This window comes from Crocodylus siamensis, chromosome 12, assembly GCF_052110815.1.
Source record: "Crocodylus siamensis isolate JL-2025a chromosome 12, ASM5211081v1, whole genome shotgun sequence".
Taxonomy (NCBI): Eukaryota; Metazoa; Chordata; order Crocodylia; family Crocodylidae; genus Crocodylus; species Crocodylus siamensis.
This window is the reverse complement of record NC_143406.1, coordinates 3,497,807-3,514,151: the sequence shown is the minus strand read 5'-3', so window position 1 is coordinate 3,514,151 and position 16,345 is coordinate 3,497,807.

Sequence of the window (16,345 nt, the reverse complement as noted above, 5' to 3'; positions counted from 1 at the left end):
TTGGGTTTACCCTGCCTACAACATGATTCCTCTGCTTCTGCTCCCATTGTCACACAGCCTGGTTCATGTGGCATTAGGGAATGAGGAGGGTGGGGGGGTTCTTGTTTTTTTCCTGGGTGTATTCGGTTTGTTCACAACATTATGCAGATAAGGGTAAAGGATAATAATAAAATAGGGTTTGATGGTACAGGAAAAGTGACCAGATGGCACTAGCTGCTTTGCTTCAGCAGAACAGTTTTGCTCAAATTTACAAGGGGGGGTTTTGGAGGGTGGTCTCAGCCACTGCGCGAAGGATTTTGCCGGGGGGGAGGCAGCTGGATTCCCTGTACTAAAAAGCTGAGGCCATGTACTTCGCAGCTACAACAGAGGTCTGGGATCCAGAAGCAAGATTTCCAGCAGGGACTGCCGATCTGGGGTGCCACTAAGTTGGGCCTCCGAGCTTCAGTTTTCATAAGGGGAGCCGATTTGTGAGCGCCAACCCTGATGTCCCAAACTGCCCGGCGGAGGCACCCCAAATCGCCCATCCCTTCTGAAACTCAACCCTCCAAGACACTGAGCTGTCTCCGATCCTGACCCCGATTCTTCTCTGTCTGGATTAGCTCCAGGCCAGCAACCAGTGGCCCGCAGCAACTGGTGTAACTGCAATGATGCCAATCTCTGTGCGCTGACAAAGGGACCTGCTGTTTGCACTGACTGAGCGTCATGCGGTTTCAGGCAGAGGTTGGCTCAACATCCAGCAGCTTGCTTCCTTTTGCCTGGGACTACCCAAGGACACGGCTCTGTCCCGTCTATGCCCCATCAAATCCCAATCAAGCCCTCTTAGGGGCGAGTTGCTGCATATTACCTTCCTCAGCATGGTGCTTTGGGATCCTTAGATGACCGACGGTTTAGCTAAGCCCAGGGTGCTCATGCATTGTGCAGTCGAGTACCAGGAGGATGCTGGTACCGAGGAGGCGGCAGCAGCAGAGGCTGAAAGTCCTGGGGGATGTGACTGTGGAAAGGCGATGGTAACGGTACACACAAGGAGTTTGGTCTTCATTGAAATGTATGGAATTGGAGGGAGAACCAAGCTGCACATTTGTCTAGGTGAATTAAAAGCACAATCCCCAGCTTCCCAGAGGGAGCAGTCGGTTCATATTTATACATTTAGTCTTACAGGTGTAAAATAGGTTCCCTTTATGCTTATATAATAATTTTTTCATTTGAATTTCAAGGCTTTATTCCCTTCTTTGGATTCAAGTCTCCTTCCTGAACCTGATTCTCCATATTGCCATTAATTCCTTCATCATAGAAATGAATTCCATTTAATTCTCTATAGTGGTTGTTAAGGTAGATCAAAAAAGTGCATTTGCAAAGGTTTCTTCCCCCTCTTTTCTCGTTCTCTCTCTCTCTCCCTTATAGTTTCCAGCTCACCTGTGTCCTGAAAAGACTCAGATTCAGAAACGCAGTCATTCTTCCCACTGAGTCTTTTCTCACTCGCTCCTTATATACCTGTAGGATTCAAAAGCCTTTCATTTTTTTTTTGGCGGTTTACAATTGGGTCCCAGTGAGAAGGGCCACGGACCAGATCCTTTGCTGGCATAAAGAGCACATTTGTGTTGACGTGAATGGAGTAGCACCGTCTGATGCCCGCTGGGATCTGGCCCAGGGACCGAAAGGGGAAAACCACTTGGATAAAAGCACAATCTGAGGGCCACATCCTGATCCACCCTGTTCCTGTCCTTGCTTCTGCTTTGTAACACCATTATCTTAGCCTTAAGACTACCTCACACAAAAGCAGCAAGCTGGAGAACTCACCCGCCTTCTGCATTATAAATGTTTCAAGTGGGGTGGAACAGGATTGCACTTCGCTGCTTAAATCCACTTTGGCCAGCATTTGCACAAAGCTAAATGAGACTGGGCTTCCTGTCCCGGACCACGCGAAGCAGCTCCGGACATTTCACGGTGGCGAAGGTGGAAGATGAGAAATGAGATTCCTGTCCTCAGTGGAGCTGGGATCTTTTCTCTGTGCAAACCCTCCCTTTGAGGAGATGACTTTTCTCCCTGGCCATTAAGTGTCCGATGAGCAAAGTTATAGGTCTGATTCTTCTGCTGTTACTCCAGCGTGCCTCCAGCATGGCCAGTAGACTCATGTAACAGGCTGGGGTATTGTCTACACTGCGGTCACTGCAGCTGCTTTAGATAGGCCCGAGCTAGCTTTCAAGGAGGGAGCTGGGCTTACTGCTTAGTTGTCGGGCTGTAGCAGCGTGGAGCTCAGCTCAGACGATCCGCTCCTCAGGTAGGTTTTTCTTCCTGGGCTGAATCCTATGCTGCTGTGTGCTATCGGTAGAGCCAGGCTACCTGGTTTCAATCTCTCTCTGATGTATCTCTACAAGCTGCAGGCAGCTTTAGCCATGGTGCACAGTCAGGCCTTCAGCCTTCAGCCTGTACCAAAATGGCAGGGAGTTTCAGGAAGTCTTCTAGACAAGTTCCCCCAAGATGGTCCTGCAGTATTTTATCCTCCTTCCCCTGAAAAAAATGTTCACAATTCAGCCCCAGGACTTCCAGTGACTGCCCTCAACTTCCAGTGACTTCAAAGGACCTCTACCCAAGGTCTGTGTTTTGTGTCAGACTCTGCTTTCAGAGGCACCACTGTCAGTCTGGAGGAACGCCAGGGATGACTGCCATATGAGTGAGTGCTCAGTTTTCACCAGGCATCCCAGAAAATTTCCACTTTGAGTGTTTTACACAATTCCTGTGGGCTTCAACTAGCAGCCAATACTAGGAATGGCCTCTGGGGTCCAGGAGCTATTGGTCTTTGAGGAGCAATTGTCAGGGTCCATGCTGGAAGCAGCAGCAAAAACTAATAGAAACCGAGATGCCGATGGAGCCTTGTCACTTCTCTTAGACCTGGCTTGGGAGAACTGCCACCGACATCAATAGAGAACAAAGACTAATTAAAAAGCCTTAAGGAAATGAGGATTTGAAGGGAATGCAATACACACAGTACCCTTCGGCACTGAGCCTTCAGTTTGCAATGGTATCTGCTCCACTCAATGGCACAGCTGGATTCCCTGGTGTTACTGGGGAGGATGTGTATTGTCGGTGAATTGGCAACAGCAGGAAGGAGGGAGAACAGTTGAGTTTGGACGTGCGGCTGAGGATGGGACAGCAGCAAGCAGTGCTACTCGGGTCTCACTGGGCCTGGATCTGTGGGGGACACTGGGTGGGTTAACCCCACATAACACTGATGTGAGCTCTAGCACCAGTGCAAGGCCCGGGGAAGCCCTGGATCCGTAGCATTCATCTGGTGTAAAGGCAAAAGAATGATACGAGAACGGACAATGCCACCTCAAAATACCCGCAATCCCTCAAAAACCCTGAAAGCACACTGAGACCTTTTTTTTTTCCAACTACCCAGCTGGTCTAATAAAAGATATTACACCTACTCAAAGAAGTTTGCCTACCTCAAAATACAGCTGAGCAGTAAAGGCCTGCAAATATCGATTAAGTGATGTGCCTAATGTCTCCCAGGAGATCGGTGGCAGAGCTGGCACAAAACCGGGATTTCCACAGTGGGGCTGTAACCACCAGCCCACGCTGCCGGGCCCTGATCGCAGTGAAGGCAGCTGAGTGCCTCTGTAGCAAAACTGGATGTCACATGAAGTCACGCTCAGAGAAGCCAGGGCACTCTGGGACTCCTGCTTCAGACACCTCGCCCCTTGGTACAACAAATAGTTTTGGGGCTGGTTTTTTGGGGGTCTTCTCTGCAACCTCTAAACCCGGTACAAAAGGCTCCCGGTGAAAGCTTGACGTGGCCCTGTCCTCTCTCTGAAGTGTCTGTGCTCAGGCCAACGTGGCCTTTGGCTCTTTGTCAGAGTCATCTCCCGGTGTGATGTTACCTAATCCTCCTGGGCTTGGGCAATCCTTCCTGGGCTGTAATTCTGCCCTTTCCAGCTTGTAATTTGTGTGAGGCTAAGACTCCCTTAGTTGAAAGCAAGTTTGAATTTCAGGCTCTTCCAGAGCTAGGAGGGAGGCAATAAGTGGGAAAGCCCCACAGAGAAAGCCTTCGCTTCCCTCCTTTTCATTCACACCAGGTAGCTTCTAATTACTCCCAATGTAAAAGGTCAGAGGGTGGGAGGAGGTTACCACAATAGGAGAGAAAAATGTTTTATTAGCTAGTAAATGAAAGACAATCCCCCTCCCTGCTAAGAAATACCAGGACAGACTAACTAGCACGTCTCTTCCCTCTGTGCACCTGGAGCTTGGGTGAAAATCTAATTTCTAATTTCTAGCTACTAGTATATGGGCAGAATATCCCGTGCTCCTGAATTAGGGAACCGATTTGCTCCTTTTCTTTTGTGGATCAGTTTTACACCACTGCCACCCCGCTGGCCCCGATTCTCCTCACCTCCCTGTTTGATGCAAGTGCACTGCCATTCGCATCAGTGGAATGACTCCTGATTTACACCTTCAGCTTCGAAGGGCAAGGTCTCCTTCCCTCCGTACAGTGCCCAGAACAGCAGGGCCCATGTCCTCATTTGGGACTTGGGGCTGCACTAGTAATAAGTGTGAAAAAACGGGGCGCTGTCATTCACGAGGTGGCGCTTTGGTTGGTTTTGTCCTTACGGGACACTGGGCAAGCTGCTTCCCGTCTCTGTGCCTCAGTTTCCCCGTGTTTCAGCTAGGGAGAGAGCGATCCTTCCCTCTTTCGTACGGTGCTTTGCGCTCAGAAGCACCGTATCAGAGAGAGATGAATTAAGCGCAGGCTCTTCAACTGTCGAAGCTGAGATGCACTCAGGTTTTGCCTTCTTTTAAATCTCTTTGCGACCGTCGTATTTATCTTCCCAGGCTAATTATGACAGCATGGTGAGACAAGCCAGTAAAGAAAAGGAAAAAAAAATCTCAGTATCCAAATTTATAACCACATTTTTTGTTTCGGAAGGAGACAAGTCCCATCGGAAGAAATGTGTGCACATTTCAGCCTCCTAGAATTTCATCTCATGCAGTACTCGTTGCCACTTGGGTCGGTCTAGGAATAATTAGACAGGTATTACAAATTCCAATCAGCATTTACAGAAATCTAATAAGGGTCCTGCTTGATCAACATCTGAACCACTGGCTTCGGCAGAACTGCAACAATTTTCCCTCGGATCAGGATCCGTCCCTTAGAGGTGTTGTCTATATAGAAATCTGCGATTAAAAAAAAAATAAATTCACACCGGCACAACCCCTTCAAGTAGACGCACCGACACCAGTTTAAACCCTGCCGACACTGCTGTCGTTAGGTCAGTAAAATATTAAGTGAAAGCATTTAAACCCGTTTGAGTGCATCTGCATGAGGGGCTTGCCCGAGTGGAACTAAATTGATTTCATTTACATGGGTGGAAGATATTAGTGCACGGCCCGGCCCAGCCAGACAGATTTCTATCTTAATTACCTGGATGCACATTAGGAGTGACTCAAGCAAAGTGGTACGGCTTAGAGGACGGGGTCCAGAAAATTAATTAAGAACAAACCCCTGTGAAGTTAATGGGAATTTTTCCAGTGTCTCCACTGGCCTTTGGAACAAGTCCTGGTATTACTAAAAAGCACTGCATTAAAAAAAAAACTTCAGCCAAAGAAACTTTTGTAGGGAGTATTATATCAAGGAAGCAAAGAAAGTAGCTGGGGTCAGAGGAGCCCTTAGGTATGTATTTTGCAGTAACAGCTTGAGGAGCTCTCTTTAATTTGGTGCTGACTTTTGAACAAAGAAATTCTCCTACTTGAGACCAGTTCAGGGCTCTGAGATGGAAGACAATCTAGTTACTAATGCACCATAAAGTAGAATAAATATCTGCTGACAAACCCAGAAAACATTACAGAAGGGTATTTTTCAAGAGTCAATTCTCATTTCCTGAATTTTCATTAGAAAAGGGATGGCTAGGTTTCTTCCTCTCTGCTTTCTTTTAATCCCACCCCCCAGCAATCAATTGCTTTGTTTAATAACTGTTAGAACGGGCGACAAATTGATGCTCAAACATCATTTAGAGTGAGTTCTGGTTTTTATATTTTACTGGAAAACCCACTGTTGCAACCAAACAATTAAGAACATAGAAATCGAGGGCTGGCTTCTGGCTCCGGGGAGGGGCGGGGGGCACTGATTTCACTGGGAACAGGATCGGGTCCATATATAATACCGTACATCAAGATCTGACCCTGCAGACTGCCTTTAAAGGGCACTGACTGTGCTTGGTGCTTTACAGGGCTAGATAGATGCCTTATGTTACCAACACAGGATCAGATCCTGATCTCAGTTGCATTTTCAAAAATTGAAAGCAACTCCTATCCGCTTGGCTAGATTGATGCCTGTGTAACTGAGATCAGTGTTTGGTATATATTTTTGAGACAGTATTTTAGAGTGTAAGGGAAAAATAATTCTAAATCAGTCTTTGGAAGGGCTCCCTCCAAACAATTAAAACTGAAACGATTCACAATTTTCTCCTCCTCTAGCTTAAAAAAAAAAAAACATGACCCTTTACATTTTGCTGATTAGACTTTGAAGCAGCTACTTAAATTAATTTATATATATATATTTTAAAGTCCATGCCTACATTTCCTTTGGATGATGCCGTATCTGTAAAGGAAGGGCCTTTTGCTTTTAACATTCAGGCAGTATTTGAATGTTTGGTATTGATAGGAGATAGAGAGCAGCATGGAAAATAGCCTTCACAACCCCTGGTACGGGAAGAAAAGTTAGCCACTATGCTCAGCATATAAAATGACCCATTCCCTTATCATAATCCATAGACCCGCTTTCCTAACATCACCTCTGCTATTCTAGGGAAAGGTAGAACTATCTCCCAGGCTGTAAAGCGCTAGATAGTAGATGAGCCGCACACTTATCATGAAGCGCAGCGGGCATAATAGGAACTGAAAATTGCTCTAAAATAAAGTTGCCAAGAAATTAACTTCTAAAGGTTGGAAATCCTCAGAGGAGGCAAGTGAATAGCCCTGGCCGGCTGCTCACCGTACAGAATCAAATTCAAACCTGAGCTTACTCTTTCAGTCCCTGCCCTATTCACAAGAAGTTAGTTAAAGCCCCAAGTTAGCAAAGCTCCTAAGCCAATGCTTAGTTAATAGGACTTCTGGGATAAGCACAGGTTTCATTACGTTGCTGAATCAGGGCCTGAATGTGTTGCTTTAATTAGACAGAGAGACGTGATAAGGATACTGTGCCATGCAATGATGATAATAATAATCACTGAGAGTAGCTCTGTAGCATTTCCCAGGGTCAGTCCTGCTGCTTGAGGCCAACGCTGATCAGAGCTGAACATACGTTGTCTGAGGGTCTCATCATCCTATAGGCCTCATGGCACTGTGCATGTTGGGATCTCACTTTTGCAAACTCATCTATGCGGGCAAACTCCAGGAGAACAACCCTGCAGAAGCAAGGGCCTATGCATCTGAGCTTGGGGTGAAATGACTAATCCCTTTCCCAAATGAATAAGGGCTGCAAGTGTTGGACCTCGGGCAGAAGGCAGGGGAGGCTGAGGAACGGAGCACCTGAGCAGCCCATGCTTGCCTGCTGCCTGCAGATCCAGGCATAGCAAAACTGGGGACGGGTGCCTTCATCTCCCTAGTTTTGCAAACCATTTCATAGGGTCAACGTGCCCTGAATCAGCAAAGCATTTGCACCGGATCCCCATTCAGCCCCCAATCCCTACAGCACACGAGCCATCAGGGTCCAAATGCAGAGAGCTCTCCTTAGAGGTGTCAGAACATTTTCCCTGTGTCAAAGGGACCCGGCAGGACTGATGGAGAGGGCAAGGCTTTTCTCCACACAAAATAAATCTATTTGCATACTTTGTAAACCCTGGGCTGTTAGAATATATTGGCCAGACCTTCAACACTGACAATTAGCTGGAGCTCCACTGAGGTTCATTTATAGCAGCTGGGGTTTTGGCCCATTTTCTTCCCTTTCAGAAATGCTGTAAATAAATTCAGAGAACTGAAGCCCAGACCAAAATAGGAGCATCCTTCTGGCATTAGGGATGCTTCCCCAAACAGGAGGATATCTGTGGGGCAGGGCCAAGGGGGCAAAACTCAGCTTCCCAAAAGATCTAACCATGTGTTTAAAAGCTTTTAAAATGAAGGCAAGCTCTTATTTTTAGAATAGGCACAAGCCATTCCCTAGATGATTCGCCTTCCAGTGTGACCGACCGTAATCCCGCATTTTGAATAGCAGTGTTTGTTGGTTTGGATCACTTTAAAAATGAAAACGATTGATTTTTCTTTTCTTTTTTAAAAAAAAAAAATAATAAAAAAAGAGAGACTCTGTGCAAGGTCACATTTTTTTCCACAGCATAAACCCCCGCTTGTCCCCCCATTCAAACTAGATCAAAGGATGTTGTTTTGTAACCAGTACATTTTGTGTGGAAGGCAACAAAATTAAAAAAAAAAGGGGGAAAAAAGGTCTCAAGGCACTATTTAGAATACAAATGGAAGTGTTTAAGGGACACCTAAATTGTAGCCCTATTAGCTTAAGTGGAGCGACATCCATTTCCACCAGTGCAGGAGCTGTTCCAGCATTTTTTAAAATGATAAATGACAACACAGGTCCGACAGGAGAAGAGCATTAAAATCAGGTGCCCTTTTAAGAGCTTTTCTCTCCCAAGTGTCACGTTGTCTTGATGCTGAAGTCTCTCTTGGCCAGCAAATGAAGCATCGCAGCAGCCTCTAGGATCACCGCTCCCTTCGGCAGGGGCAAGTAGCTGGGACCTGTAAAATTCAGCTCAGATATGTGGAGGGGGAGACACAGCTTTCTGCATCTGTTTCCCCAGCCCCTGTAGGCAGAGCCAGGTACAGGGGTGGCGGCCAAGGCACAGCTGCAGATAGTTGTGCTTAATTAGAGCCTCTTAACTGACCTCCACAGGTGATAGCCACTGAAGAGCATTCAAGAGGGGCCTTGGTTCAACAAACCGGTTGTAGGCTGTTGTAATCTTAAGCAAGTGCTCGGGCTTTGGATAGTCAAGACTGCTGAAAGTTATGCAAGTGCTTTGATAATTAGGGTCTTCAGAAGCAGAGACTAGGCTGTGAAGAGGAAAGGGTACAGTAATACCCTGCAGTCATTTTGCCTGGTCCTGCTACCCTTCCTGCTTGAGGGAAAGAGTCATTTTGAAATGTTAAAGGATCAGCTCTGCAGCTGTAGGTGAGTCTATAAAGTGGGGACAAGCAATTGCTTCCCTACCTTGCAGGGGTGCTGTCAGGTTTAATTAGTTAATAGCTGTGCTTTGAAATGACTGAGCCATGGGTCTTGGTTCGAGAAAGCGGGGGATCTGGGGTTCCCACATCCTACATGCTCTTTACCAAAAGCAAGCAGTAGGGAGGAGATGTGATGGGCCGTCAGGGTTTATGCAGCATAAAGGAAAGAGCAGGGACTAAGGGGAAGGGCCAGAACATGATGGTTACAATGATGATAACAAAATAGGAGTATGTTAAGTGAGACTTATAAGTGCTTTGGAGCTGGGGACAGTCTCTTACACAGTGTTCAGCAGGGACTGATGCGTTTGATTAATTTAATATAATCCCAGTTAAATTGAGTCTGCCTACAAAAGTCATTGCAGGATCTAAGTGTTTCTATAGCTCCTAGAACTAAGGCCCCCTGAGACTCTGTGCTTAATAATAGTAATAATCATCTTCATCTTCAAAGAAGCTTTTAGTTCAGATTTGCTTCTAGTTTAATACCTCATAACCGTTCTTCAGCTCCACTGTTTTATCACTCCTGCTACTTTGCTCAGTGTATTTACTTGCGTTTGACATTTTAAAGAACAGTTGTCTGCATAGACTTGAGTGAGAACGAACACATCTTTCTTCAAAGAGAGGCATGTCTATAGGGGGAGAAGACCTAGCAACCCCATGTTTATTTTGCAACTCCAAGGGGTTGGTGTTTAACAGTCATGCCTACAAATATCTTGCTGCAAACGATTACCCAGTGCCTATATCCACCTTGCTGCAGGTGATGGTGGCACTCGCCTGGCGTGTAATGGCTGTGTGTTTCAGTCGGCTTTTAAAAAAACCAAAACCAAAAATGTATCTTCGGATTAAAGATGTCTGGGGCACCAGTTCATCAAAAGGCTCAAGATTGTTCTGAAATCCACCCCTATTCAGCAGAGCTGCTAAATGTGCATTTGAGTGTGTGCTTAAACCAAAAGGCTGTATTCAGGATGCTCAGTCCCTGGAGTTTTATAGCTTCAGAGAAGCTTACAACACCCAGAAGACGAATTGCCTCCCCTGTCGCTTACCATTAATAGTTGACTACGCGATGCTGAGGCTGCACGGTCCCATCCCAGACCGTTTTGCCTTCCCAGATGCACTATTAAAGACCCTTTCAGTTCAAGTCTCATGGGCCCCTTGGAGCTTCCTGCTGAGCTCCGAGTCTTCATATCCAGCTTGCTCTCTGCAGCAGGAGCCGCATCTGGGTTATTCAAGACCAATACCCACGGTCCTGTTCCCTGTGCCCACTGCCTTAAGGCTGCAGAAGAAAGAGTTGGGGGTGGATTATTAGTTTCAGAGAAGCTAAGTTGTGTTCTTGTTTTTGGGTTTTTTTTTTTTTCCTCCTTGGGTCTCTCAAACTCTGAGCACTTCTGGGCACAGAATTTAAGCCTCATCTTCCAAACCAAAAGGTTCATCTCCCAACAGCAGAAGGCTGCTGCCACCTACGGACCAAGATTAGCAACTGTTCTTCAGGGAAAGGATGCCTCTGGTACAGCCGCATTGGTCGGAGACAAAAAGAAATGCAAGACTCTTGGTTCTGTTAGACCAATTATGATATAAAAAAAATAATCTTTTTCTGCAAGCTTTCAGGTGCACTTTCCCTGAGCCAGAGGAAGGGCATATTTAAAGAGGGGGGAAAAAGTCCCCCCAGGTAGAAAATAAACTTTAACTTTTGAACAGAGGAAGGTGAAGATGGAAGTCTGTTCCTCCGGGTCCATGAGAGCGTTAGGGAAAGGATGGCTGTAGATAGCAGCTGCCTGAGTTTTAGTTACCCCCTCTTCGTTAGCCAGGCTTGGGCCAGGGATATGAGACTAGTGCTTGGGTGTCAGGGTGACTTATTCTATTTACAGTTAAGGAGGAAATAGAGGGACTTACCTACTTGTTGCTGTACTTTCTTGCATGCAACACACCCCAGCATAAAATATGTACCTTATTTTTTGAAAGATAGAATAAAGGGGGAAAAAAGATGTTTTCTTGTAGTAATAGCAGCTAGGGAACCAACTCTGCTTAATTCTCCTCTCTTTTACATGGAGAGGTACTTTTGCCTGGCAGAAACTGCTGGTACTGTGTTTCCTCACTCATTTATACTCTACCACAGCTAGTTTTTTTTTGGGGGGGGGCGGGCAGGGGGAGGCACATGTGGCTTGTGAGAGATTATAGTACCTGAAATACAGTTTGGGCTTTGGTGGTGATTTAGGATGGCACAATCCAGATCCATTGCAGTTGTGACTCCTGGGCCTGATGTCATGAGTTTCAGGCAATGATGGCGCAGGTTTTGGAGAAGGCTGGTTCTCCATGGCAGGGTCCTGGCTTAATGAGAAGATGTGGCATCCCACCACCCAGCACTGGGGACTGGACCCACACGTGGTTCTGCCCCAGGAAATCTTTCAAATGTTATTGTAAATGAATTGCAGCAGCTGAGATCAGGTTGGCTTTATGCTCACAATCTACATTTATCATGGTGTACCATGGGATCGGTGAGATGGGTGTAATGAAGCAGATGGTTGTACATAAAATAAATAAATAAATAAAAATGGAAAGATAATTCCCCCCCCCAACAATAGTGTGCTCTATTGCCAGGCTGCAAAAAGAGAAGTTTAAAAAAAAAAAAAAAGTCCTAAAATAACATGACCTATTCTTTCCTCTATTTGAACCCATTTCAGACTTCATTGAAATGTTGAGTTCATGAAACTTTGGGCTAGCAGAAATAGAGATGCCTTTTATAGTTTGTTAATTTAAAAGCCTGGTGTAGAACCAAAGCTCCAGTAATGTGTTTCTTTTCTTTGTGTCCTATGTACAAGTGAAGCCCAAATCCAGTAACAACATGGAGAAGAAATAGCCAGACACCATACTGCATGTTGCCTCAGGACATCAGAATACCCCAAACTGGCCAGGGCAACAGTAAATATAGCTAGGCCTAGCATGCATTTTGGTATATATGGCACTTAAAATTATATAGGTACCTGTGGCTTTTTCATGACCGTTTGTTGCGTAAAGAGCATGGACACAACCATCAGGATTTCAGACCGTGTCCAAGGTCCCATCAAAAACTTAGTCCCTGCTCAGGATATAACTGTTTGGCCAGAAAAGTTTTATTAAAGCAGATAGTAGTTGGATCTAAAAGTTACGGCTGTTTTGCATGAAACTCCTTGGCACTTGGATGTGATGTGAGGCTAGAGCCCTATTGCTTTTCTAAACTGTGCAGAGCCACTGACTCCACATTTAAACTAGGCTGGGAAAACTGCATCAGAACTGGAAGCCTCTGAAGCAAGTTTCCTCTTCTTTCCCCCGCCTGTTTTTCCTTGGTATTTTGGTGCTTTCTTCTTTGGCCAGAACACGGACGAGACCCATCAACCGGCAGAATGGGACAACTGTGAAAGAGGGACCTGCGGTTTACAAATGTCTCTGGACATTTGCTCTGAATCCCAGGTTTTGTGTATGGGTCTGGGGAGCTCTCCTGTCTAGGCTTATGCCTTCCCTTCATCTCTTGCCGCTCAATCCAATACCAGCTGAAACAAGTGGGGTTTTTCCTATCAATGTCGATGTGTCCTGGATCATATTAAAGTGCAGGTTCTTCAGAGCAGAGGTCCAGATATCTGACTTGGGTGCCTAAAGGGAATTTAGCAGTAGGATGTAGGTGCTGAAATAAGAAAAAATGATCCAGAATAGCCCTGCTCCAGCAGCCCCATAAACTAATTGGGAGTCTGAATTAATTGGATCTGGTAGGCAACACCGAGGTCAGAAAAAACTCCATCTGCCACAGTCGCTGTCTCCAGTAAGCATAGCCAGATGGGAAGGTGATGGTGCCACTGGCTTGTCATGTAACGGCATTGTGCTTGGGGCACTCGCCAGGATGTGGAAGACCCTCAGCCTGACATGATTCAAGCCCACGTTTCCCATCCTGTTGCAGAGCGCCCTAACTGGCAAGCTGGAGACCAGTCTGTGTACGGCCACCCTCTCCATCTCCTGAAAATAGCTGTGTGCAATGCATCCCCCGATGCACGGGGCCAGCAAAACGGATCTTAGTTGTGCAGATGGGAAGGGGGGAAAACCATGTTGTAGTCCCTACTGCCTGGACTAGTCGTCTTGCATTTGACATGAGGTGATCATGGGACAAAAGTCCAGAAATCATCCCTGCAAGTAGGGTTTTGAATCCAGCACTTTGCCCTGAATGTAGTCCTGTTGGTGTGTGTTAGGTGTGCTTAGGCTGAGCCAGCCTTCCAGATCAGATCCTACGATGGCGCTTAGCTAGGATCTAGGTGCCTGTTGGCTCTTCACATGTGCGAGAGCTGAAGTTTAGGTGCTGTCGGACCTTTGTGCTCCAACATATTGATGCCAGGTCTCACTTACGGAGCCTGATCTGTTCATCTGGACCTGGTCCCTCAATTCCACTGGTGTTCAATGAGGCTTAAGCTCATAAAACTCTTGGGAGCTTTTTAAAATAAATCACCCAGCATTTCTAAGTATCTGCTTGTGCAGTACCTAGCACAGCAGGTCCCTCTTTCTGAGGGGGCCTTTGGGTGCTCCTGTAGGACAAACACAAACTCAGACTAACAATGGGAGGCCTGACTGACTCCCACCAGCATAGCCTCTGACACAACTTTTATGGATTTCAAAGGAGTTATTCCTGATTTACAACCCTTGTAATTAAGAACACAACCAGCCCCCGCAGCAGGATTGCTGAGCTGCTTTCTCTTTTCATGGGAGAAGTGCACGAGGAGGAAGAGCATGGTGGTGATGAGGAAATGGCCACAACCTTGAGATGGTCCCACTTGTAAAATCCTGCCTGGAATAGGCACATGTCCTTTGATAGCCTGGGGTTCAGGGTTAATATAGTCTGGGATGATGGCTCACGTCTGTCTCTCTCTTCACCTTCAGTTTCCTTTGTGTTTTAAAATGAAGTTTTATTTTCCATCTATGGGGACTTTTTATCATCTATGATTTTCCCGGAGCCTGAAAAAGAGCATACATACACATGCCTGAAAGCTTGCCAGAAAAAAATTATTTTTTTGCAATTTCTTAGTTGGCCTAATAAAAGGTATCATCTCCGAATTAGAGTTTTGCATTTCCATTTGAACACAGCACTGAACTACATGCTTAATTTTAAGATTTCAATGGGTCGAAAATGCAATGACAAGTGAAACACTTGCTCAAATTTTTCATTGGCTTTTTTTTTTTTGCATCCTCCTAACTCCAAAAGCAGAGCTCCAGAATGGCTGAGGGGAGAGGTTTCCTGATTGTATTTGGTGGGGAAGGGGAGTAGGTTGGTTTTATGTAAGAAACCTGAGATAAATGACAGGGGTGGGGGCGCTCTGGCCTCTAAATCTGGTGTCCCATCATTCCTGGATAGCTTTTCTTGTACGCTCTTCTCTGAACCTGGCCAAAGCGCCCATCTCTTCTTCTGCTGCAGCACGTGCTTGCCAGTAGGGTGGTCACACTTCCCCCTGCGCTAGCTTGTAAATCAGGGGCTGGCTGCACAGTGAGCGCTGAAGGAAGCAGACAAGCCTCAAGCTTGGCTCACATGTCATGGGAAGTCACTCATTTCCTGCCCTGGGCTCTCCGGGGAGAGAGACTTCTCTTTGACAAGGCTCTTAATTAGCCAGAAAGTTGGGTCATAACCACTGCTGTGTCTCCCCTTGTCATGGTTAGACTCCAGGGTGTGTGAAAAATTGAAACAGTACAATGAGCGTTTAGAGCAACTCATGTTAATTTTAGAGAATGAAAGGAGGAATTTCTTTCCCCCTGTTGATAATGATTTTCAAGTGCTGAATACCCCCAGGAAAGGAAGAAAAAGGGGTCTCTCTCTCTCAACAGCTTTAAGAACACATCCCTTGTAAGCACCTGTGGTTCAGGGCGGGGAGGTGCCTGCCGGGGCAGATGCTTGCCTTGCGCTCGGCTCCCAGCCCAGCTACCGTCGGGGCCGTTCAGGGCTGTCTCGTGAGTTTGCGCGGGGCTCAGTGTTGCCTGCCTTCTCCTCCCCGCATGCTGGGGAAAGGCAAGCCTCCGAGTGCCGGAGTTCGGGTTTAGTTGTCAGGGCAATGTGGGGGAAATGGAGAGAGCCTGTAGCTTCCCCGGTCCAGCCAGCGTGGCACAGGATACCACCTCCGGGCCAGAAAACGACAAGGAATTTGCACGCGCACAGTTGTTCAATGGGAAATGGAAACCCTGTTGGGCGCTTTCCATAGCGGACATGTTTCTGATGAACCAGGAGCTGTTCTGAAAAGCTCCAATGAGAAACCCATTTTGGAAGGCCTTTAAAGGCACTGGGCCAGATGCTCAAGTGGTGTTGCCTGGCCTCCTCCCGGATTTTTACACCAGCAGAGGCTCTGGCCCTGCATCCCCTGGGAGTAGGATCCTCATTAAGAGATGGAGGGCTCGGCTGAGACCTAGTAAAGAAGGAGGGCAGCTGGGAGCCAGCTGCAGCTGCTCGATCCTCAGCCACTTGGCCCTGGCACAGCAGCTGGTTAACTTGTAGGGAGTCTTGATTCCCAGACAGCACAACCTAGGCCATGACACGCAGCATATCCTTGACATGCCCCCATTGCCGCCTTGCTTTATATAGCCACGGTTGTCTCCTCCTGCTGGCACAGAGCTCTGTGCAAGGGTTGTTCTCTGTGAGCCACTTGACACTGTTTGGCAAAGCAGCCTAAAAACAGCTTAATCTTTGGGCATGCTCCCCTGTACCTCAGTTTCCCCGTTCACAGGATGTGAAAGGGAATGCTGCCCTTCTCAGAGCTGGCGGTGGAGATATCTGACTTGGTTTCGGGCTGTTTTGAAGTATTTTCATGTTCTTGGTGCCCTGCAAGCATTCAGACACTCTGCTACAGCTATGTCAGTGTCTAGATTTTTATAAGGACCTAACTGCCTTTATCTCAGGGACACCAGTGGGAATTGGGCTCTTCTGAAGAGTGTTAAAATCTCTCCCTAAATAATGAATGTAGAGGTCAGCTTTCGAACTTTTGGTGGGGGTCTATATCTAAATATATTTCTGTACCTTCCTCTAGGGTCAGACTTTCATGGATCAGTGCACCCTCCGTCTGTGGTGCTGTGTAATGCATCACAGTGGTGTTTAACCTCTGTGCATCTTGCCTGCAGTGCAGATCATCTCTGC